Raw genomic sequence first — 26123 nt, forward strand, 5'->3', positions numbered from 1 at the left:
GAGATCATTGCCAACTGTTTACTATTTCTTCTTTCCCTCAGCTTTTTCAACGGAGGTAAAAAGTTTTTACCATAAAGCTCATCAACAGTTCGTTCAGATAATGACATGAAATATTTGCCATTTTGTTTCCAACATTTTGTCAACAGCATTCCTTAAGGTATACTGACCTTAATTAATGCTGCAAAGAGCATTACTCCTTTAAATACAAATAAATGATGAGGGGGGTTAAAGTCATATTTTTTTTATTTTATGCCTGCGCTACTTCTTGAATCTTTCGTGTTTGTATATATGATAACACTGACTGCCTGTAGCTCTTTCTAGAACCTACTAATTTAGAATCATAGAATAGTTTGGGTTGGAAGGGACCTTAGAGTCCATCCAGTTCCAACCCCCCTGCCATGGGCATGGGCATCCCACTGGATCAGGCTGCCCAAGGCCCATCCAGCCTGGCCCTGATCACCTTCAGGGATGGGGCAGCCACAATTTTAGATAAATCAAAAGTTTACACTTTATTGATATGAAAAAAAAAAGAAAGAATTGCTTTTGGAGTATTAATTTCTACAGATACAAATTGTCTCTGCTGTTTAGCTACAGAGGGCTTCAAAATTAAGAGAGACAGAGTGACATTTCGAAATTCAGCTGAGAGGTACATTTTGGTAGTTGTATTCATACATCTCGTCTTTTGGCTGCCTCCTCTTCTCCCCATCTGCTGCGATGGCTGGGTGCCTGCTCTCACGCTGGTGACGCCCAGGCTGCTGTGCCACCGTGCCAGGCGACGGCGCTGCCCGGGCAGAGCGCACCCTCCCTGCTCGAGTAGGTCTGGACTGATGTTAATACTGAAATATTGGCCTCATATGCCCTTTTAAACACTGATAGGCCTGCTTGACATTTACATGCATAATGGAAGCACAGGAAAATCTTAAACCGCAATGAGTAAAGTGCAGCTCATTACACAGTGCTTTGATCTTGAGAAAACAGCCACAAAGTGGACCCTTCACCATGCTGTTTAATATCTTCATCAATGATATTGACATCGAGATTGAGTGCAGCCTCAGCAAGTTTGCAGATGTGGTGTAGTTGCCGAGTGGTGTAGTTACACCAAGCCGAGTGGTGTAGTTGCCACACCAGAGGATGGGATGTCATCCAGAGGGACCTGGACACGCTGGAGAAGCGGGGCTGTGAGAACCTCAAGGTTGAGGTTCAACAAGGACAAGTGCAAGATCCTACACTTGGGACCCCAATCTCAGTACAGGATAGGGGATGATGTGATTGGGAGCAGCCTAGCAGAGAAGGACTTGGGGTGCTGGTCGATAAGAAGCTCGAAATGAGCCGGCAATGTGCACTCACAACCCAGAAGGCCAACCATGTCCTGGGCTGCATCAAAAGCAGCGTGGCCAGCAGGGTGAGAGAAGGGATTCTGCCCCTCTATTCCCCTCTTGTGAGATCTCATCTGAAACACTGTGTCCAGTTCTGGAATCCTCAACATAAGAAGGATACGGAGCTGTTGGAACGGGTCCAGAGGAGGCTACAAAGATGATTGGAGGGCTGGAGCACCTTCCATCTGAAGACAGGCTGAGAGAGTTGGAGAAGAGAAGACTCAGAGGAGATCTTATAGCAACCTTCCAGCACCTGAAAGGGGCTACAAGAAAGCAGGAAAGGGTCTATTAGTAAAGGCTTGTGGTGATAGGACAAGGTGGAATGGGTATAAACGGGAGAGGGGCAGATTTAGACTTGACATTAGGAAGAATTTCTTCACCATGAGAGTGGTGAGGCCCTGGCCCAGGTCGCCCAGGGAAGCTATGGCTGCCCCATCCCTGGAGGTGTTCCAGGCCAGGTTGGATGGGTCTTGGGCAGCCTGAGCCAGTGGGAGGTGTCCCTGCCCATGGCAGGGGGTTGGAACTGGATGATCTTTAAGGTCTTTTCCAACCCTAACTATTCTATGATTCTATGATTCTAACTCCTGCCGAGCAGTGGGAAAGACTGCAGGGACAGTGTTGTGTGCCTAAGGAATATCTCAGCATTTCCCAGCCCATTGATACAAGCTGCAGTCACAGAAGGAGAATTACACCTTACAGATAGGTTCTAGACAGCATAAACACGAGGCAGGCGTGTTTGCCCTTAACCCTGTGCACTACTGAACTGGGCTGACTGGATTTGAAAGAAACTCATAGACTTACCTGGATGTTTCATTTCTCTGATATTGGTGCAAGACGATGATGGATATATACACATCTAGCCATACCCTGGTACATATCACAAGTGGAAGAAGTGAAAATCAAACTCAATGAAAAAAGTAGCAAAAAATGATGGCATTCATTTCCACTAAGATAGTGGACAAGGAGAAAAAGAGAAAAGATGCCTGTACGCTCAACGTGCGTGTACATACGAACATATATACACAGGCACATGGCTGGCTCTGTCACCTCCTGGTTTGTTTGTACGAAAAGAATGAAACATTATTTAGACAGAACTCCGATTTTCAGTTGAATTATTCCCCCTTACGTTCTGCGGAATATTTCTAAACAAAGTTCTGCTAGCTGTATGCTATTCTCTCCTGTTATATCATCCTCTTTATTTAAAAATGAATTAATCTACAAAAATTACTTTGATTTTAGAATCAGAGAAACCTAAATGATGTGAAAGATCTGTTTATATTTCTCACTATTTTTACTATTACTTCAGCTCCGTTGTATTTGAAACGTTGGCATGCACTAGCCACTGATTTTCTTTTAATAATTTGCAGCCCAACTGCCTAACTGTTCAGTTTAAAACTTCCCAGACATCTCATTAACACTAATGCTCCCAACTTTGCCAAACCCAGACATTTTCAAGGTGTCAGCGAAAACAAATGGACTTTTTCAAGGAAGAGGTCTGTCATTTTTCTACCGTCTTCAAGAAAGACCAAAAGTCTATTAAAAAAATATTTCCTGGAAAGCTCCAAATGATTTTTTCTGCATTCTTGTCACTAAAATCATCACTCGCTTTAGTGAAAGCAGCCATTACATTAGCAACGGTGGCTATGTAAATCCTGAGATTATTTGGTCACGTATAGTCCCCTCATCTGGCATTTCCTCCTGCTCATTAAACTGGTGACTTTGAACTCCGCACTATTGAGACTGGGTAAAGTTTAAACAACAGACCCTGTTTCCATACAGGTCACACTGATATTAAAAAAAAAATAATTAAAAAATCATCAATTCAAAGTAAAATATTTGTTCTTTCCTGGAAAGAAAAGTTACTGATCCAACTAATCCTATTAATTTCATTGGAGTTACTTGTTTAAGAACATTTTGAAGTGACAAATTAATATGCAGCATTGCCCATGGTGATTATAACAAGTTTTCTTTTATCACAATTTCAAGTGTCGTGGGTGGTGAAGACTACGATTTGAGGAGTACGGTGGCTTTCTCCCTCGGTGCTGTAAAGTGTGACGTTCCCTATGAAAGCAAACAGCTTCCTTGTCTATCATGTGAAAATTTTCCCTTCTTAAGACAGAGAAAAATCTGCGGCGTTGCTATAATGCACTCAGCTCCCAGAACACACCGTGTGCATAAGAAGCTATCCACTTGCCATTTTCAAACGGAACAGCTTTGCAACTCGGGGATTATATGGAATCAATAAATGTTTGTCTGGGAGACAAAGATGCACACGCACAAGCACAGAGACACACAGACTTTCACACGCATCCACCTTCCTCATTACGAAGAATTCCCTCCTTAGGGAACTTGCTGATAAATTCTAAGTTATCCTGATGATTAGTAAAAACTTTTCTAAAGAGTAAATGTCTCCCACAGCCTTCACTTTCCTGCCCCGTTCTTGGTGACTGTATCACAGCTGGCCATCATCTATGGCCCTCAGCAGAGATTTTCCTTTCCAAAAAGGGCTTCCAGGGAAAAAAAAAAAAAAACAAAATCCAAAAAGGGGAAACAAAAAGAATTTCTTAAATATACAATAAAATGTATTTTACAAAAGAAGTACAGAGCTTGTTTGGATACATGTCATTTCATGCCTGTGAATCTTTTCTTATATATATATACCTACAGATATATATATATATAAACTTATCTGAAATTGGTACCATTCTAATGCTTTCATTATTTCAGTAATGCGCGTCAGTGAAGTTTGACTATAGTAAAGTTCCTTATATCATATGTTTGAAGCACAGCGATTTACAGATATTAACTGATCTTCAAAACACTTCGGAAATTGAGGCTGAAATTTTAAGTCAGTGTCAGAGCCTGGATTATGTTCGAAGAGCTAATGAGAACCTTTAGACCAGAGGAATTAAAGTAGTGCTTTAGCGTGTTTTCTCTATAGGAATGGACTTAATTGAAGCAAAGCCTGAGTGGAAGTATCTATCCTCTTCGCTGGTCTACATCCCCTCTATGCACTCGAAAAACTGATTAGATTGGGAAGTAATTTAAAATGGATAAAAAAATATAATCGGATGGAAACTGCCACATTGATTAAAGCCGTATTTTTATATTTTAAAATATTCAGATTATAAATTAAAATATACACCCATCTCAATAATTCTCATTTACTTCCCACATTACTTTCAGCAATTTTTCTGCTGCCCTAGCTAATTGTTCCTTATTTGCAATTAAGCACATTACTCTGCATCACTCCTCCTTTCAACTTGCCTAATCAAATATGGTGATATGATAGAAAACTCCCCAACAAAGTCAGGAACTCTGTTCCCCCAAATCTCAGCCTAAAGTTTTTGCAATCTCTCTCCTGTATTCCTGCTTACCTTGACCCCCATCACCATCCCTTTCTGACAGAGGTGCTCTTTCAGTAGCTCTTTTACATAAGGAGTCAGATTTTCCTTTAATGGGAACGAAAACAGTTTAATTTAAGTTGTCAAAATACAACGCAATTCAAAAGATGAATTCTTGCATTCTCCAAATAGCATTCACCTCCTGAGTGCCTCATAATTACATTGACAGTGAACCCTGGGAAAGGATGAAATTTAATGATATGAAGGGTGTGGGGGAAATGAGCATCAATTTGTTAAATACTGCATTTTCTCTCTGGATTTTAACCTTTGGAGACTACAATGCACATGCGAAATGTGATTGCAAAGAGAAGAGTGAATAAAAAAAAAGCCTATTAAGTTAGATTATAATATCATAGCTGTATTTAAAATTCCTGTAGCGCTACAGAGTTCTGGCTGCAGGATGTTTTCCCCAAAGTACCTAATATAAACATAAGCCTGTTTATATTTCAGTAGGTGTGAATAAACTCAGCCAATACTCAGTGCCAAGAAAATGAAGCACTTTTCTTTCCCCATCACAACAATTGATGTAAGTAATCAACTTGCTCCGTGTTGTGAACGAGGCCTTCATTCTGCTCTCTCCAACAAACAATATTAATGCGTAAGTGTCTGAAAAGTTCGGAGCAGATAATTTTCTATAGAGAAAAATCGTCGTGTCTTGGTGGGTTGGTAGTAAAAGAAACACAACGGAACGTTTTACCAGACCAACTCCCCGATGTCGTGCTGACATGCAACAGATTTTGATGGTGAATTGTTAATTGTGGCCGTGCTATGAAAAGAGCCATTGTGCCAGAGGTGGCAGGAGCAGCAGAGTGATGACTTACAGCAAAGAGAATAGTTTTAGTAGCCAGTGAAGCTGGTAGCCTTTTTATCCTCTTAGGACACTGCAGAGACAAACCAGCCAAAAAAACACGATTGAGCTTTTGATGGCACTCGGGGAGACGCTTGAGTGGGGGTACAGGGCAAAGTCAGGATTGCTCTACCGTGGAAGGAGGCAATAGCACCAGGTGGGACAGAGTTCCCCGAGTATGCCACAGCTTTTTTATAAGTGAGACATTTCTGGGGAACTGAAACATTTAATCCGTAGCCAAGAGCACAGAAGGGAGGTGGCTTTGTATTTTGTGAAAAAAATAATGAAGCCATAGATCCAGAGCCAAGTTTTGAAGAGGATTCTAAATGCTGTTTTGGGGGAAAGATTATGGAAAGAATTACCAGTAGCTGTTGTCACCTCCCAAAGCACCACTGCTGAAAGAAATAACTGAATAGCTTTTCTAATCTTTTCTCTCATCCCTTTCTTTTGGATGAAGTCATGCAGAATGCAGTTAAAGGCTCTGTTTCCACTGAAACCTTCTGTGTTAAATTAGACCTTCTGAATCCAACCTTTCCCAGTATATATCTTCCTACCCTTCCTATTCCTTCCTTTCCCTTCCTCATTTCTCTTTCACCTTTCCTCTTTCCCCTTTCTTCCTGACTTGCTAACTGCTCCGAGGGTACCTTTCTGAGCATTCAACAACTCCAATTGCCTTCTTAACGCAGGGGAGCGAAGAACAAAAGTTTGAGGAGGTGTAACTTAACACAGGTTTGTTATATGCCTTGAAATTAGGGACTGCACCAAAATCAAACACGAACTTTAGCTCTGATTTTTAGCTCTGATCCACCTGTGTATGCATACGTATTCATGCACACCCACTTCGAGTTTGCATTAGGACTTTCGCAGCTTTCTGCAAGCAGAAAGTTGGGTTTCAACCTGTGTGGGCTCACACCCACTTCCACCCTCGAATTTGACTATGAGGTTTTGAGTTCAAGCAAACTTGAAATTGCAAAGTGAAACACCATCAAAACCAATGAGTTTTCTCTGGCTTGGTGTCAAAATGGAGAGAAACTGCACATTTTGCACGCTTTTGGAGGATGGCTTCATGGGAACGTTTCAAAAACATTAATCATCCTTTCAGGAGAGTTCAGGTCTCATGTTTTACATTTGCTAACGCATATAAATCACAAATCTGGAACATCTGTTCTGATCTCAATTATATTTGACACAATTCTCTTGTCATCAGCTGGGTTAAATGTTTTACACTGGGTCCTGATGCTATAAACAGTTTAACAATGCAGCTTTAAAATTAAGCATATGCATAAATGCTTGTGAGAACACAGTCTTAGTTTCAGGCTACGAAACTTCAGTTTTCAGAAGGTAAAATTGTCGTATTATGTGATCATTTTTCTGGTTTTCTTGTTTTTTGTAGCAATCTTTAGTTTATAAGAATTTCACGTAATGTCACACTAAACTTCAGCGGAAGCTTGAAACACTGCATTGTTTGACTAATTAAGACTAAAAAGTTTCTCTCGAACAAAATGTCATATCCCTCAATTAAATCTAATGAGGAAAAACATAGCTCTTAATAGGCCTCTTGTAAATTAAAAAGATCCTTTTGAAAATAAGTATGAAGTGTTAATTATTTGATAGGAACATGATCTAAAACCATAATGAAGTTTATATATTAATAAAAGATTACTATCTAAGGAAAAATGTAATTAATAATTGCTAAAGAAAAATGGAAGGTTGTTTCAGTTCAAAAAAGTTAATTCTTTTCTGTGATCCTTTACAGAAACAGGAGATATTGTCATAATACTTTTCTTAACTATAGAAAAATAATTAAGATATTGTGTCCCTGTTGCTTCCCAAAACAGTATTTACAAAGATGTACTTGGCGCGCTCTGGACATTCTAAACATGCAGGAGAGTCTTAGAAGCAAATTCGGAAATACAGAAGTCACCAAGTTCATAACCAAGAATTTAGTTTAACTGAAGGGAAGTTGGCTCAGCTACGACATAGGTGACTCCTATTTTACTCACGTCAATGGAAACAATCAATGACTTGATCAGGAAAAATAGTAATTGAATGTAGCTTTTCATTTCAAATTTGATTTTAACACCAACTGAAGAGCATTTTGCCTGTCTTCTCTTCCTCATAAGCTGTTGGAATTTGCAGTGATTGTGTAAACGTTTAATATAATAATGATGATAACAATAATAATAATCTGTATTTTTATAGCAATAGCTATGTTTATCTGTTTATGCACATAAAAGCTGTGACATAAGTTTTTAAGCTGGAGACCTGAGTGTCACGCTAGAGCATCCATTAAATGAGTTCCACTTGTGCTGTTACATAAAAGCTTCTGGGACTGGTCGAAGTTCCCTGAATCTCAAAATAATTTCCTCTGCAATAAGCTGAAAAAAAAAAAAGAATTTAAGAGTTTCTTCATCCAGTGAAGAAATTACTTAGTTCTCCTCCTCCTTCCCACCCAGAAGCGATATCTTCCAGGTTACTTTGTCTATCTGCTCATGATGGATAAGGACAGGAGTAATTTACCCACTGAAACAGGTCTGATTTGTGGGCTGCAAGTAGAAGTCATTAGCAAAATGCTGTTTGGCTACTGGCGGCTTAAACGGCGACGTATGATTTTCACTCATCTCTGCACAATTCTTAGCTCCTATTTAAGTGAATCTAGATTTTTTTTCCTCTGTGAAATGGAAAGCTTTGTGCATGTTAAATGGGAGATTATAAAGCATTGGGTTTGCAGCTGTCTGATCTCATGTTAGTTAGCAGATTTTTCATTTATTTCCTCTTCTACAAATTCTGGTGTACCTCAGACACCAAAGCAGAAAGGACTAATGCAGTTTCTCAGTTTAGCCTGTTTGGGACCTTGAAATAACTTGTAGGAGTAAACGACTGACCTAATTACATACACAGCGAAGGCATTAAAATTCAATATGGTCTGCAAAACGCAGAATAGTCAGCGAAATACTACAGACATCAAACCAAAAAGAACCTGCAAAATATAAAATTTGGTTTCCTACAGGCAAGTAGAATCAGTTTGGTAACAACAGTGTGGTCTTAAAAACTAAAGGCAAATATGTTTCAATTCAGGAGTCTAGAGAAAAAAAGACTGGCAGAGGGAAACCCCTGAAAAATGTACCTTCCCACAAGAAGCAGCTGTGTTTTCCGAAGGGAGATTAGTTATAATACCCTGGATGCTGCAGTGAAACGCGTACTTTTAAATAGGAATGAATGCTGTAGTTTTAAAACAAATGTAACAAATAATCAGTGTATTTTTTTTCGTTGTTCTTTTTTTTACGGTCACCCTTTCACAGTCCCCGTAAGAGATTTACAGTCTCTGTAGCTGTAAACGGTGTGACTGAGTGATCTCTCAGTGAGAACTGCCATGGTACTGTTGCTTCCCAGCAGGCAGTCCAGTCAGATGATGTAGAGTAGGCATAGGGAGACAGATCCCATTTGAATGCATGAAAAAAACATGATGCTGAAATTTCATAGCTGTTGTAGAGTATATTCTAGACGCCTGATCCTCATTTTTCGCACGCTTGGAGCTTCCATTCAAACATAATGCTGGATTTGTGCAAAACTGCACTCTGTCACTTGTTGGAATTTATCAGCATTTAATTTATGCCAACTCTGAACACGGGGCAGCGCAGAGATCACAGAAACACCCGCGAGTGATGACGGCGCTGTTTTCGTTCCCGTGTCGGCTGGGGCTGCAGAGCCCCGCACCCTGGCCTTTTGGAAAAGCAAAGGCAGCAGAAGAAGCACTCCTGAAATTTCTTACCGCAGGTGCTTCATCTGTAAATTGGGACTAATAGCACTTCACTGTTTGGAGCAGTCCTTAATGTCGAGTTCAGACCTCTTTAATAGATTCCACTCCGAGCCTCAAGTGGTTTCTCCTGTGTCCAGCAACCACCTTCCGCAAAAGTTGCTGACTGGCTTGATAAGGAGCTGGATTAAGCTATTTGTTATCTGCCGGTATTGTACCCCAGATACTTATCTAAGGTACTTATATCAGCACCTTTACACCTAAGCACTTCTCAGTCTGTAATGGAAAGTATTTTCTTTATCATAGTCTTGGAAATGGTATTCTTTTCAATTTATAGATGGGGACCTGTAGCCGAGTGAGTAAATGACTTTGCTGCAGTTTTAACGAGAATCCGGAGGTGGATGGAGGACCAGCCCCTCGCTGGGCCGTGTCAGGCTGTGGCAAGAGCCACCTGGCAGGGGACGGGAGGGCAAGTCAGGGGAAGGGAGGAAAAGAGATTTTAAAAAAAAAATATGATTTTGCTTATTTATCAACCATATATCCAATTCTATAATAGCACTGATCAAATGGGATGAGGGAAGCTCATTAAAAACCAAATTATTATGTTTATTTTTTTTTCTTCATGTGTTTTGGTTTACACCCATAACTGCATAATTTACAAATCCTTATGAAGAATATGAGCATCTTTTAGGAAAATCTCTTTTGTTGCAACCTTTAGATGTCCCCTTGCTGGTGAAAAAAGCCCAAACAAAGCAAAAGAAACCACATATCCAAGTAAGGCCTAACTAATTCTTTTCAAAAAGTGAGGCCCACCTAATTTTTTTACAGTCATTGTGGCTATGAATCCTCATAGAATTACTTTGAGGTCACAGTATAATCCTTATTGTTTCTTAAGACAGAAGAAATTTGTCTTAATTAGGGAAATTAACTTTACACCAGCAAGAAACCACATCTCTTCTTAGTAGAAACAATCACAATTGAAGATACAAACACGGCTATTTTGAAATATGTTCTGATAGAACGCAACTTTGAATTACAATGAGAATAAAATCAACTATTTTGAAGGAATTGCTCAAAGGCAATTAACAATTAACCAAACATTAATGCCTTTTGTTCTAGCTGGCAATTAGTAATTAACCACTAGTTGGGACCATATTTCAAATATCTGCTACGGAAATTAAAATGACTGACAAAGGAAATTAAAGTGACAGGGGTCGGCGATTATATTGAGTCAACTATGTGTGGGTCAGGTTAGTGCATATGTGTTGCATATTAAATGTTGTGTGAAGTGTGCTTGGAGCTAAAGGAGAAAGGCCTTGTGAGGAATGGGAAGAAAGAAGGGAAAAGCTCTTTCCCTAAACACAGCAGAGGATGCTGTCCTGGAGCAAATGGGAGCTGCTGAATGGGAATCGGGCGGAAGATACACGGCCAAGTCTACAAGGTAATAGCAAGGGAGTGATTTTTCTAGGGACTTAGTGAATACTGTGGAGAGTTTAGGCAACTTTTAGAGCCACTGAAAGAGTGAAGGATGGGTCCCATGAGGACAGACAGAGCAGGGAAAAGATTGGTTTCCTGCCTTTCTTATTTAGTCTTTCCCTTGTGGCATGTCTGAGATTTCTTTGTCTGAAGTGGTTTCTATCTTATAGTTTTGTTGCCTCTTCTTAGTGGCCTTTTGTTTTATTGCCTGGAAGCCATCTAGGTGTTTTATGTGCTTGTTTTAAGAAAAAAGGGCAGGCAGTTTCACGCAGAGCTCTGGCCGGTCTGTGGTCCCACCACTAAGTTACTCTGCATTGGTTCATCTCTTAGAGTTAAGCAGTGAGACAGCATCCCAGAGGAAGTTACTCTCTAAAGAATCACAGAAGTGAAAGAATTTTTCCCTGGAGAGGGGTAATAACTTTCTCTTCTGAGACATGGCACCCCAAGGATCTGAAAACATGATCCTCACGGTGGGCAGGGTGGCTGCATACGTGTAGGTGAGTCAGTGAGATGTCAGATATTTCATTCCCCTCATAAGAAAAGTAGATCAAATTCTGTTACAAAATACTTCTTTTCTTTCTTTTAGTTTCCTCTGTGTTTTTTTTTCTTTTTTTTTTCTTTAAATGGTAGAATAGCTGTGAACTGTGAGTAATTCCGCAGAGATTCTAGTTTGATTCCTGCCAAAATTGGTTTTAAATATAGAAAGGTATCAAGCTATTCCTTACTGTAAATAGAAAATACACAGAAAAAAAACAAACCATGGCAAACTATATCATATTTATGTTTTTTAAATTATTGACTTAATTGTATACCAGATATTTGTTGTTTGAACTAGCAGCAAATAACTTATTTAAGGAAACAGGAGTTTCATTTTTATATCATCTCTATCATTCACGTTAAATGTCCCTGTCTCACTACGTTGTAGGACAGAGCACTGGCTGGTGTTAGGTTGCAACATAGTTTAGGAGTCATCAAGCAACTGAAGGATTGTGATTTAAAGAAAAAATGGTGTTAAGAGAAATCCACCCTTACTACAGGGGCTGTTTAGCAGGATTATAAAAGGAAAACTGTTTCTTCGGTTAAATTATAGTCCATCCTCTGACTCTTCTCTGGCTGTAGGAGCAAAGAGGAGCATTTGTACAGGCTTTGTTCTACAGAGAGATTCCTCTGAAGGTGACCCTTGCACACAAACCAGTCCCTGGACACTCTCTCACTTATTGCAGTTAATATTAGCTGGAGAGCTTCACCTTAATGCCTTCTGCTTTCAAAAGCGCTGAGGTTCTGTCGAGAGCTGAGGCGTCTGAGAGAAACTTGAGGTAGGAATAACGCTGCTTCCTTGAAGTGAAGCCACCCTTGGGGAGAGCGGCTCCTTTTCAAGAGACGACGTTCCACAGCCTGTACCCCTCCTCGCGACAAGCCAGTTGGGCTGTCTGGTGCTTGAGGCGGCACTGGGCATAACTCAGGTTATTTTGGTTAGTATATGGATTGGATTTGTGTCAACGACAATCTCCAGTATCTATTTCAAACACTAAGAGTAAGACTCACAGCCAGATATCTTCAAAACAACAGTGAGGTAACTCTTGGCCTTTTTGGCATGTGGAGAGAAGAACGGCCCAGATGGAAGTCCTCTAAAGAAATGTGCTGGAGAGCACAGCGAGCTGCCTGGGTATGCCAGACTTCGTTTGTGTGATGGATATGAAATATTTGTGGCATTTTTGTTAAAACATCAATCTAGGTAACCCTGGAGTGAACATGATGTTTGTATTCATGTTTGGAAATGTTTGTACAATGTTTCTGGGAGAGAGGGGTCATCAAAGGTTCTGTTAAGGTCTTCAACAATCGCAGAAAGGACATAGTGAGAAAAGAAAAGGGCAACGGAAGAGTTTTCTTTCAGGTCTTCTGGGTTTTATAGTGAGAACTGAGAGAGGGTCTGGAGCATCACTGGTGTCTCCTTAAAAATAACTACAGAGTTTATATATGGATTGTTAAGAGAAAAGGAGGAGGAACAGTTGTAGTGAAGCTTGCAGGACTGAGGAAACCAAAAGTGAGGTGGAAAGCAAGGGAGATGCCTTGGGCTTATTTCAGCAGAGGAGAGAAGGAACCCTGGAGCGGCTGCAGCAGCAATACCAAACTCTGATTACTGCAGCAGCTCCAGGTGGATCGTGATTAACGCTTAACAGACATATGAACTACAGACCCAAAGGACCACACGCAGGTTTAATCAGAGGAGGAAGACCATATCATCTGATACACCAGCATCTCTGACCTGCTGGAATAGCCTGGGACAGGTAGATTCCGTAAACTTAATTATTCAAGTTCCCCAAGTTACTGTTTTCTTTTATCTCACTCTCATTTGTACAGCTTCCTGTTCATTAGCTCTGCTTAATTATTGCCTGGTTGGGGGGGGGGGTTGTTTTGTTCTGAGTCATAGATGGAAAATTAAGAAAGATTGCGCATTCTTGAGCACAAAAATAGTTTAATCTTGTTTTCTTCCCTGGGTGAGGCTTGCTTTGTTATTCAAATTTTGTTAGGAACACAAAAGATAACCCCCTTTTCCTCTGTTTTGTTCGGCACAGGGTACATGTGGATCCAACATTCTTCCACTGCTGAGGAAATTGTCTTGAGGCTTATGATTTTTTAATAAAATATGTGAATAGTTACTCATGTAAATGTTCTGCTTTAATTATTGATGGGATTTCCATCCTCCTAATGTTATACCTAAGGCATCTTCCTCAGTTCTTTTGTATTTACCACTCTGTGTAATATATAGAGAGAGAATGTACATATTTCTCGCTGTCATTTTCCATCTGTACGAAACAACACATCAAGTATTGGTCAGCAAGGGAACAGAGACAAAAAAGCACTGGCATCTGTTGACAAGTTTTTGCATTTCTAGCAGGAACCCTCGCTTGGTTTATGCTTTATTATTTCAATTAATTGGGAAGCCATATATCTCAAATATTATTTAGCTTAAAATAATGTTGAGTTTATGCGTCCCCAATTTTACCTTAAAATGTGAAGTATTCTGTCAGTGATTTTACAAGAGTAGACAAGCATGAAATTAATTTTATATATTAGCACTAGGTAAGCTTGCAGCTTGCTAAGACTGGTAGGAAATCTTACTAGAACTCTAATATAAGGCTGTGGGGATTTTCCCCCCTTCAGCTAGGTGAATTTCTTCAGCAATTCAAGCCTCTAATAACTTTTTAAAATAGGGTATCTAAATTTCTATACTGTGACTTCCTAATCTAATTCTACTCTGCCGCCTTGCGTGTGTGTGTGTAGCTGTGATATAGAATACATTTTTGTATACATAATATTATTATGGCATTATATAGCCAGATCGGTGCCATGTTGGGAAGTTTAGACACACTGAATTAGAGAAAGCTTGTTTTACAGCTCAGTTTAGACTGTGAATGTAGGGTTGAATAACCACGGAGACGTCTGTCCGATATCCTGGTATAGGGGCTCCTGTTTGCCAGCAGAGCACAGCTCAGGATATTCTTCAGAAACAGCTGTTCCCCTCTTCCCATGGATACTCAAGGGAGGGGTTGGTATTCTGGGACTGATTTCCACCCACTGGACGGCTAAGTTCAAGCTGACACAACCGGGTTTGGCTGATCCAGATTCCTACATGAACCGTTCAGCCCTCTGCAGCTGGAAACAGCTCGACCTCAGGACCATGTCTTTATTATACCTTCCTTCTCCAGTAATTCTTTATTTATATGATTGCCTACTTGCATGCATACAACCCTTCTAGGAACCTGTTCCGCAAGTTGAAAGCCAGATTGTATTTTTCTACCACTGCATTTCTACAATAATATATTTTGATAATGTCTGTCTTTTGGCAATAAAGCAAGCGGACCTAAGTTTAGCAGCAGATCAAGAAGTACTTGCAACTTGTTACTACAGTGTACCTTTGAATATTTAATAACAGCTTGTAAAGATTTGTGATAGGTCTAGGCATAGCACTAGACAGCTTCCAGTATAGTTGTATAATCTCATCTTTTCTCTTTTCTCATGAAAATATAAAGTAAAATGATCTTTTTTTTTTCTGCCTTTCATTGTAAATTAGAGTTTTAACTGATGTGGCTGCTGTTTGAATATGCTAATCATGCTATATTATTTTACAGACCATTAGACACGCCTATAAAAATGTATATTAAGTTCTAAGCCTTTTGATTAACTTGTTGAGACTCACTATTCCCCAATTCTTGCTTAAGACTGTAATTGGCATTCAGAGAGGTAGCAGAATGCACCTGCCATTCTGACCACTGGTGACCTTCGCTATGAATTAACTGCAAAATCCATGTCAGGCAGTTAATTGAATGAAGCTGTGAACTTGTAAGTGGTAATGGTTATGATTAGTGTATAACATGCCATAATAGTAATGATGTAATCTCGGTCTCATGAGACTTAAAGTTGAAGTCTTAGGGGTTTTATATGCCAAATTAAAATGGGGATAAATGACAAGTGGGAAGCTTGAAAGGAGGAGAGGGGGAAAAGAATTTCTCTTTTTTTCTTCCCAAAGACTCTAAAGGTAAAAAATATTTAATTGAATTTGAGAGGTGGTGAACTTTTTATTCCCATAAAAGTGCTTCATCTGTCTTAAAGGTAGAAAGAACTGTCAGCAGCTCTTTCATCTGGGCTAGGAGAGGTATTTGTCACTTGTGGTTGGATGTGAGGAGTAGCATTAAGATGGCTGGGTTTTGTCATTGTTTCAGGAAGACGGAGAAGATCCGTAGTTCACCCGGGCACATGCTGTGCATAGTATGTACGCGTGGACTGGCTTATATGCTACTTTTTTTGTTGGATACTTTCATAGACATTACAGTAACGAGATTAGTGATGCAAAGCCGCTCATGCTTTCTTTAGACTTTACATTGTTATATACTGGTGACAAATATGAACAGAGCAGCCAGAAAAAGGCATTTGGTAAGGATGATGTGGGTATATCTAAGCACACCCTGCATGCAAGAAGGAAGAGCTTTTGTAAACTGGATGGATCCTGCTGGGCTTTCAGCCTTAGAGCTACAGATAAAAAGGAACTTGTCTTTTGTGAGATTCACTTCTGACTCCATACCCTGTTTATATGCTTGTTAGAATATGACATCTTGAAAATATACTCTACAAGGCACATTGCTGAACCAATAAATGAGAGAAATGAAGCATTTCATGGCTGTTCTATCAGGCCAGTAACCAACCTCATGGGCTGAAATGGAGCATATGTCCAGAAACGCTAAGGAAGGCTTTGCAAAGTGCTGCCACTCTAGTTTGAGTATAATATTCTCATTTTAACAATAGTTGTACTACAGAATCACAAAAACTGTATTTCAGAAATCTGGATTTTTACACTAATAGACTAATTATGTACATGATATTTAATATGAACAAATTACGGAGATCAAATTTAAGTAGGTTTAGGAAGAGTAATGGAGTAATAATCTAGCTATAAAAATGGTCAAAGAACTTCATCACAGGAGTTATATTAACCTTACTAGTAATTTAGTGCATCGTAATGGTGTTAGGCTTTCTCTCGTCAGTACATTTGTGACCTCGTATAATAAAACTCATATCCTGGAAAGAGAGACTAAGTCATGAACATATGCCTTCCTTGCGTAGTCCACAAGAAAATTTCACTGTGGCTGTGTTGCAAATGCATGTGTTGAGTAACACGACTAGAGTGCACACCTGCACTTTTACACCAAAAATAGAAATTCAATACTAGCTAACACGATGAATCCACTCTCAGGCATTACAGGAACACAGATAGGCTATATTATTTCTACTCCTTACCACTGGAGTGAGGATGGAACTCTGTTTCTTGGGGGATGTTACTCTGAGCTTTTTCTCTCGTTTATTTCTCAAGAATCCATACCTGACATGTATTGTATCATTATTTATATATTCTGAATACAGTTTTTAGAGGTTTGTAATTTGCCTTTGATCGAGCATGCCAAGCCTAATCGTACCAAATGATTTAGTTTGTTCTCCAAACACCTTTCTTTGTCCATTCTTTGATCCGAACGGTATAAGGCAGTATGTGCTTTTCTATGCTCCCATACTTAACTTCAGCTTTTTCCCTTTTCGCTGAAGTTATTGCAGTTCCACGAGGTCTGGCTACATCTTGTAATGCATGATGCTAAATACACAGCTCACTTATTGGTCTTGTGTCTGAGTGAAATGAGTTTAGTGCAGTTAAACTACATGCCTTTTTGAAACCTTCCTGGCACATTTGATTGAAACATGCATGTTTTGACAAATTATGGGCAGAAAAAGTCAGTTAATGCAGGTCTTGTGATGGTAAGAGGTCAAATAGAAGAGAGGGTCTATTACCAACTCCTTGGAGGGAAAGGTCGCATGGAGCCTATATTAGCATCAGAGAATCCATATAAAGAAGAGATTGAGAGATTTCCAGACCTGGGAGATGCTTCAGTCAGGATTCACATTGCCTTGGACATCCCAATCAACTCATCTGTATCAATCTAGGCTGCCCTATCTGCACATCTCAGAGCATCGCTTTCTTCAGCGTGCGTGCACATCCTGGGAGATTTTCAGGGCTTTCAGTTCTAGAAGCGTGAAATTACAGCAGAGCAGAAGCCGAACATGGTAGGAAGGTAATCAAGATTGGGGCTAGAAGGCCACAACCAAAGCTAAAAAGATATTTACATCAAATTGAATGCCTCAGGACAAACCTGAAAGCTTGAATAAATGTTTGGTTCTATGAAACATAGGATTCAAACCATTTCTGTCAAAACAGATTCTGAGACAGAAGCGCAAACCTATGCACGGGTATCTCAGTGTCTCAGTCCAGTCATTTTTGGCCTGTGGAGTGCATGCACACATATAAATATTCCATTTTTTGTACTCTAACAGAATCCAAGACCATTACTTTTGTATGTTCTGATAAACCTTTCAGCTCCTCTGCTTTATCAACAGACATGGAATAGTTAGTTATCATGCAGTTGCTAATTGTTGTAATATTTACACTTTATGCCATTTAGGTGTCTACATAATAGCAAATATCATGACTATTAAATGCAGTGAGCTGACCTCTGGAGAATCTGGTTGTCAGTATTGATCGTACTACTAATAAAAGATTTTTCAGAGCCCGCGCTTTTGTCTTTAGGACAAATGTCTGTATTTGACAAAGTTCATTTTTGGCTTAATTTCCAGCTCTGCACTAGAGTTTGAATCCCTGATCCTGAGTCTGCCAAGCGCTGAGCTCCCCATGTGAAATTCTGCTGTTGTCATCAGTGAGAGCCGAGGGCACTCAGCACCTGGCAGGAACTGGCACTTTGATGGCAAGCAGGGATATTGCAAAGCAGGATTAAAGTGCACTTGCTGACAGAGCTGTTTGAAGAAGCTTTCAGAGCACCTGCCCATGCTGTGCCTGACTCTAGACTTTGCGAGCAGCCCCTCAACCTCATTAGCACCAAATTCATTCTCAAAATTAAATAAATAAGAGACTGTGACAGCACTATTTATTTCTTGCAGCATGCCTATGATATTCCAACGTAATAAAATATAACATCTTAGTCTTATTTCTCCCACAGGGCAACTTGAGGAAAGGAGTTGTTCTGGATGCCTTGCCCCAGAACAAAAAGAGAAAGGCTAAAGCATCAAAAATGCCTGAAGTTTCTTTAGTTTTCACTAAAGCGTTGTTTGTTCTCTTTTTTCCCCCTCCCAAACCAAGCAAGCAGATGGGAAACAAAAGTAAAATTCATGGTTTGAGGGTTTTGCCTGTTCTGAAAGTTTTCTGTTTCGCTATATTTTTGTGGTGACCATTATCATATTAAATCAAAAGGGGCAAGATACATCCTGAATCTCTGGAATTGCTCCCTGCCCTTTGGACTTATCTCTGAATAAAAAAAAAAATATTTCTTTTAACTGATGGGTGAATTCAAATTTCTAGAGGCAAAAAACTTTAACAAAATAATTGGATTTCTACAAAAACTTTCAAGATGGAGAAGAAACCTCACCATAATGAATGAAACTATTTGGGCAGAAAGACAAAGTGGGGAAAAAAAGAAACATGAAAAAATGAAAAACAAGTACTTTGAGAAAGTCGCAACTTTCCCGTAATGATGAATATATAGTTTAGAATTTTCCATTTCTTTCTAGTGAAAATTTGATATGCACAGTATTATTGATAAAGAGCTACAGGAGACATCTATTATTTTTCTAGAAAAGGGAGTCTTTTCCACTGATGACTCAGAAACAGAGCAGTACTTTGGTATGTTTTAGTGGTTGTCATTAATCTCAGGCAAGAAAATAGGTGACTTCCCAAATTAACTTTAATATTCAGCAGTAGCTCTTCCACCCTAGGAAGAACTGCATCGTCTTCACACACCCACCCCACACAGACGCTCCCCATAAAACTATCCCAACTCAGACTCTTTACACAAAATCCAAAGATCTGGTGAATTCATAACTGTTTTGCTGCTGTTATCTGAACACCTTCCATGTAAATTCGATACTGTAACAATGAATAAACTAGATAGAACAGGGAGGAGCGCATGAGGAAAACGCCAGGCTTAATTAAATTTGTCTCTTACATAAATAAGGTGCCTTAATTATTTTTACGGCACCTATAAAGCTATCTATAGAAAGGTATTGTTTCACACCATTTGTGAAGTTGTTGGTGCATGTGTGTCCACTGACTGGCTCGACGGCTTCTGTAGCATTGCTGGATAACTGCTAGAATCAATTTAAATCAAATTACATGCATAAATCTAATTATCTGCTATTGTTTATAGAAGTGAGCCCTGTGGGATTTAACAGACAGGAAAGCAAAGTGTGGAAAAAAATCTTTGAAGGGGGTGGTTCTGTTCCACTGCCCCTCAGCTTTCAGGTGTTCAAACCTACAGGAAATTAAAAAAAAAAAATCACTGTGAATCTCATACGGTAAATCATTCCATTAGGCTTCTGATTCATTCTTTTTATTAATTTTGTGCTACCGTGCCACTCAAACTAAAAATTACTCATTCTTGATTGGAACATATTTAATATTCAAATCAGAAAAATAATAGATAGTTTTATTCTCCCCCTTCCACCTCTCCTCCACTAAGAATATTAGGAAATATAAATGAAATTTTAATTTTTATTCCATTATTTACCAATTGAGAGGTGGTTTTGTCATGAATTTGTCCGTTTCAACCCTTTCACAATGTTATTCTTTTCCTCATTCTGCATTTTTCACTGATGTATATAATTTCAAATTCTTCAATAATTTAAGAACACCTTGGGGATTGTCTTCTAATAGTGTAAATCAGGAGTAAATCAACTGAAGTTAATTTAAACCAGACGCAATGGGCTTGAAAATCAAATCTTCTTCTCAACTGTATTATCTTTTAAACAAAGTCGTTCTTGTTTTTAACTACATATGTTTATTTCATGTTTGCTCTGCGTTGATTAGATCTCTCCGGATGGCTAAGACAAGCCTGCTCAAGTTAGAACAGGAGCAGTGCCGATGAGCTCAACCGATAGGAAATGCTTTCTGGTCTTGCTGCTGATGGCCAACCTTTCACCAACGCTTCGTTGCCTGCTGCAAGACACAACAGTTTTAGACAGAATTGCATTCCTAATTGATAATATCTAATCAGAATGATAAATGCAAACCTTAGAGGACTAAAAGCTCCCGCAGTTTATATGCTATTCCCTTGTTTTTGCGGTAGTTTTTTTGTGCTGCAACACCGTACCATGAACGTTTCCATGAACTTTCCTGTGAGTTATGCTGCTTGCTATTCAGAGATTGCTTTCTCCCTTAATAACCTTTGAACTTTTTCCTTCCTCAGCACACTGCTGTGCAGTGCTATAAACTACAGCTCTCATAAGCTGTGCTATTCATCTTTTTTTTAGAGAAGTATACTTGACACAGAACTCTAACATTTGAATCTCAACAGGAGTATAGTATTTGCATTTCTTTTTTTTCTTCTTGCTGCTGAGCCGAGTAGGTGTGAAAGTGATGGAGGGAAGACAAGAAAGAGGTGGTCACCTGCTCTGGACAAGATTTCTGATTTTGAGAGTTCTCTGAACGTTGCGTTCGCTCTTCCATGCTCTAAACAAACTTTTATTGTTCTTAAATACTTAGGTAGCTGTTAACAAAAACTAAATAAGACATTGCTCAAAAAATGTCTGTAGTGCTTCTAGCAAGGCTTTATCTTTATGACACTAACGATAATCCCTTGTGTAATTAACTGTAGAGTGGTTATGCATGCAGTATGCAGTCCATGACAAGCCTCATAGAAAATACATCAGTATTAGCCACAGGTGAATTCATTTAGAAAGATTAATGACTGCACCTGAATTTTAATGTCTGAAAAGGGATGGAACACTGAATCCTTAATTAAAAAGTTGAATGACTGGTATGGTTTGTTTAACATCACAAATTTCAACGGGAGATTTTTATATTCAAATGAAGTCTGCAAAGGGAAACTTTCGTTAGAAGGTGGTGAAGTAAGGGTGAAAAGCAAAAATGTTTTATGTGCTTTACTTTATGTAAATCGATACATGGATCAGTAGCTTTGATATGGATCAAATGAAGTATAATTATGGCTCCTCTCTGTTTACAGTGAATACGAGGCAAAGAATTCTTAAGAAATGCAAGGCGTTGCTACACTCCTACCGATATAAAGTTAAATGAGAAGAGCAGTAAAATTGACGAGTGATCTTATTCTTTCTGTAATGAGACGGTTTCCTCTTCATTATTATTTTACAAAGTTTTTAATGAAGAGAAAGTAACCTTGAAAAACACTGTTACAATCCCATTCCCAGAAGATGCTCAACGCACTTTTTTCAAACTCAGCTTTCAATTAGTAAGTTAGTTAAAAGTAATTCAGAGAACCACCATTATCAATGCAAACAGTGCCTTTCAAAAATTTCTAATGTTTTAATATTTAATAAAAAGAGAGGCTAGATTTTGAAAGGAATAAATAATTGAAGTAGAACTCTCATACCTGTTCAGAAATGCTAACATAAGGGACATCTGAACGTACTGTTGCTACGCTGCCTAAAATACATCTTTAAAAACCCTCTGCTGACTGCTTTCAGTTAGTCTTAATCATTGGAAATGTATTCTAAAAACTGGAGTCCTGGTAAAGCTTATTTGAACAGCAAAATAGATCAGTGTGTTCAAGAGCAAGACTGTGACGTTTATCTACTGACCTGAATAGATACCAAAGGTCAGTTGTTTTGCTGTCTTATTCCTAACAAATGAGAGATGAGAGTCACCCAAACTTTATTTTTAATGAGATCTCCTTCTCTTCAAGCGCAGTACCAGACTCCAGGAAAACAAGCTTCCAAGCGAAACCAAGCTAACTACTTCAATCGAAGATTGTCTTCCTAATAACCTAATTATATTTCCCATTGCTCCACTTTTATCCACTCAGGAAAGGAACATGGACTGAAAACTTTGAAATTAGAGAGAGAAGAAAGAAATGGGAAATCAAAAGTCAAGGAAGTGGTGCCAAGGGTTTATCCTGGGAAGTGCCTGTGACGACTACTCGCAGCTGTAGGAAAGCAGATTGCGATGCTCTTTAGCTGCAGCGCAGTGCCGGCTGTACTGCTTTTACTGCCAAGCAGAAGCATGGCTTTATTCTTGACCACTTTCCAAGGAAGCATATTTTTAATGAAATGTCACTAAAAAGAAGTCCACCTTCTTGTAAAGCTTCAAGAAAAGGAGGGAAGAGGCATTTGGAATGCTGCCGGGGTGTGTGTGTACATGTGTGTGTTTGTGTGCACGTATAAACACTCAATTACTCACGTAAACTACCTGCAAGATTTGCCAAGACACAGAAAACTAGAATGTTATACTATATACATACATCTCATATATATATGTGTGTGTGTGAGCGTATCTGATGTTTTAGTCTTCAGAAATATCAGTTCTTTGAATGCTCAGTTAAAGAGGAATATGTATAATAAATTGATAATATCTCCAGTTTAATATTCTGTTTGTTTATTGTTCCATATTTCCTCAGTCTCCGCTGCAAAACAATAACTGACATATTTTAATTTCCCAGAATTGAATACTGACATCCAAGGATATATATAAAACTGGCAAGATGTTGAAACTTCAAAATCCTTGTCTTGATGAACTTGGTTAATCCACTCAGTGGAAGTCAATCACAGGATACACCTTTGAGTGAGTTAAAGCAATGTGTTTGTTAATATCAGCTACAATCAGTTGCAGAGGTGTTATTAAACTTGTGACAAGGAAATGCTGACTGACAGAAGCAGGTTAAATCCCTGGCTATCCAAAATATTTTGCATAAAATGTCACCCAATTTAAGCAAACCTCAAAAAGTGCAGCAGTTGTACTGAGCTCAGATGCTTACCTAAATATTAGAATCAGCCATGTTTGGGACTTGACCCCAAATCAACAGGATTCTACTGAATTCAGTGGAATTTGGCCCTTTATAAATTAGGTAAATTAGGTTAATAACATCTTCTCAACCAAGTAACTTTAAGTTTCCTATTTTTAGCTTTTCAGTTTTAAGGAGGATGGTCATTGAAAAAGATGGAATTAGAAGGAGAGGTTGGTTGTCTTTTGGTCTGAGTTGTAGACCATAACCCTTCCTTTAATTCTCTGGATGTCAAAATTTAGGCTGGACAAGAAAATAAACAAGATGAGAATTGATGTGATACTGAAACAAAGGGATCTGCAAACTAAAAAGAACAATTTCAAAGTTGTTCAATTTTGCCATAAATAGGCATTTTGATATTTCTTATTTTATTCAGACAATTTTTTTTCATTACTATTCTGGGGATTCCATATGCTCAGGAGAAAACAAGCTCTTGATAATCATTTACTATGCACACTATATCAAAGGTCCCGTATAATCATTAAGAATTCCATATGCAGACACACGCTTAAGGACACAGAGGGGCATTTTCACGCACACTCCACCTCTGCAAAACCAGACAAGTCTGCATCCTACGGCTCTCACTTCCTGAGGAAGGCAAGAGGCAGGAGTAATACGACGATACTCTCTCCCTTTACTCTTTGAAAATTCTAAGGGATTTGCTTAGAAACTTCCCACAAGGTTCAAAGGTTTAGAACGTCCTGAAGATGACCGCCCTCCCCATGTAACGGAATTGAGGGTGAGTGGGATCTCCCCCCAGAAAGCACAGGGGGCAGCTCCCCATCTTTTAAGGCAGACTTTCCATTGACTGTAATAAAATCCTGGCACTGTCTCAAAACCTTGATTCTTCTGTGAAATTTTCCCTTTATGGGAATGATCTTTCCTAACCTTAACTTTGAATCTAGCACACCATATTTTTCAAACCAGAAATGCTTTTAAATTCCACTTAGTATTCAGTTCAATAGCTGAATAATTTCAAATTGCCACGGATCACTTTGTCCTGTAAAATAATTTCATGTGTGGGTGTTGCATAAATATAACTGAAGTGATACTTTGAGAAAGAAAGAGAAACCATTTTATGCAGCCTATATCAAGCCTAGGAATCAAAAAAGTCTTGGACAGCTGATGTCCTTAAGGGAGGAGTGGATAACCTCTTCAGGGTGGACTGCGAGTCCTGAGGTACACTGTAAATCCCCACATCTGCAGTAATCTTACCCTGAATATCCCGAAGCCAGACACACGCGGTGCATTAGTGGATCAGATTTGAACCACTTTCTTTGCTGAAAGAAGGGATATAATGCTTTCTGCCATAAACGGAGCTCAGTGGCGTGTTTTGGCATTATCCCTACAATGCAAACTGGTTTTTAACACGATTTAGAGTTGAGGCTACAGTTGTAGTATCTAAAGGGTGTAGCTGAAACAGTCATGTTTCTTGAAGTAATCACTTGAACAATATATAACCTTAGAAATACAAGTCCCAGCTAAAAGCTATTTGAAAACAATGTAGCCCACAGGGCACCCCGAGATAAGCTGATTCTCCTTTCATTACTTCTTAACCATCCATTAAAAGCTAAGCGCTCCATTCTGCCCCTACGCGCACCCTGCGGATCCCGGAGGTTTGTGCACTGGGGATGAAAGGCACTACCCTCATCTGTCATTCAAACCACAATTAGACATCCATCTTCAAGATCCCAGGGCATAAAGAAAATATAAAATAGAGGGGAAACAAGGGCTTACTTAGGAAAGTAGGAAACAAAGAACACATGGCCCACAAAGGCATGTTATGCGTGTTTTCATTTCTGAAATGTTTCGTAGGCCTGGAAAAAAAAATTGGGTGCATAGGTTAAAGAAGTCCCCAGGCAACTTTAACTTGCAGAACCAGCATTTACTGAGCTGATCGCCACCCGTTATCACTGACCTTGGCAATACTACAAGAATCCTATATTCACAGGGATAAACTCTTCTCTGCAACTTCACCAACTTATTAGGGATAAACAGGCTTTACTTCAGTATCTGGCATGTGTGATTCATATCTACCTATTTTTCATTCAGCCTCCTCTTTCCACCTCTCTTTGGACAGTGATTGCTTCTCCTCCATTTCTCCTGCTGTGTGCTATGTAAGTAAGTTTCCAAGAGATCAGTTTATTCGGGAGAGAAAGCTGACAGTGAATAATATCCAAGAGAGTGCAAGCTTATGTTACCCCAATTAGTCATGAAGAAGTATGTAGAAAAATATGAAATGCAAGAGACCTAACTAAGACTGGAAAAAAATCCTTTAGGTTAGGGTAAACTGTACAGAAGATACAGTTACCTATTGTATATTGTTCTTTATGTGATAATTCACAAAGAGAAAACCTGCAGGACTGATACAAAACTGCTTTTAAAGCACCTCGTGTTACATTTCAGAACCTAAAGTCAAATATGGATTTCCTTGTTATTGTGAAAAAAAAGTGTGAAAAATATCTTTGCATATGTATAAAAGTAATATAAGCTGATTAATATTAAGGAAAAATCGCTGTGAATAGCACACTGACATTATATTAAAGACAGTCTCAGTATCATTCTTGTGCCAGACTATTTGTACACTCGATATCAGAGAAGCACACCGCTAGGTATTACCGAAAAATAAATTATTCTTCTAAATGGAGAGATTGAAGTAAGCATTGCCCAAATGAAAATGCAATTCTTCAAAGATAAGTTACTCTTTAAGATCATATACTTTAAGAAGTGTTTAGATTTTTCTTTTTTTAAGAGCTGTTGCAGATTTAATATTTCTTCTGTAATAGAATGTCTGTGGAAAAACCAAATAGAGCACTTACTGCTAAGCCATTTCTCACACAGTTTCAATATCTATTCGGTGCTTTTTGTGTACCACTAAAACTCATTGCCATTTTAGTA

Source organism: Cuculus canorus, chromosome 8 (genome assembly GCF_017976375.1).
Source record: "Cuculus canorus isolate bCucCan1 chromosome 8, bCucCan1.pri, whole genome shotgun sequence".
Classification (NCBI taxonomy): Eukaryota; Metazoa; Chordata; class Aves; order Cuculiformes; family Cuculidae; genus Cuculus; species Cuculus canorus.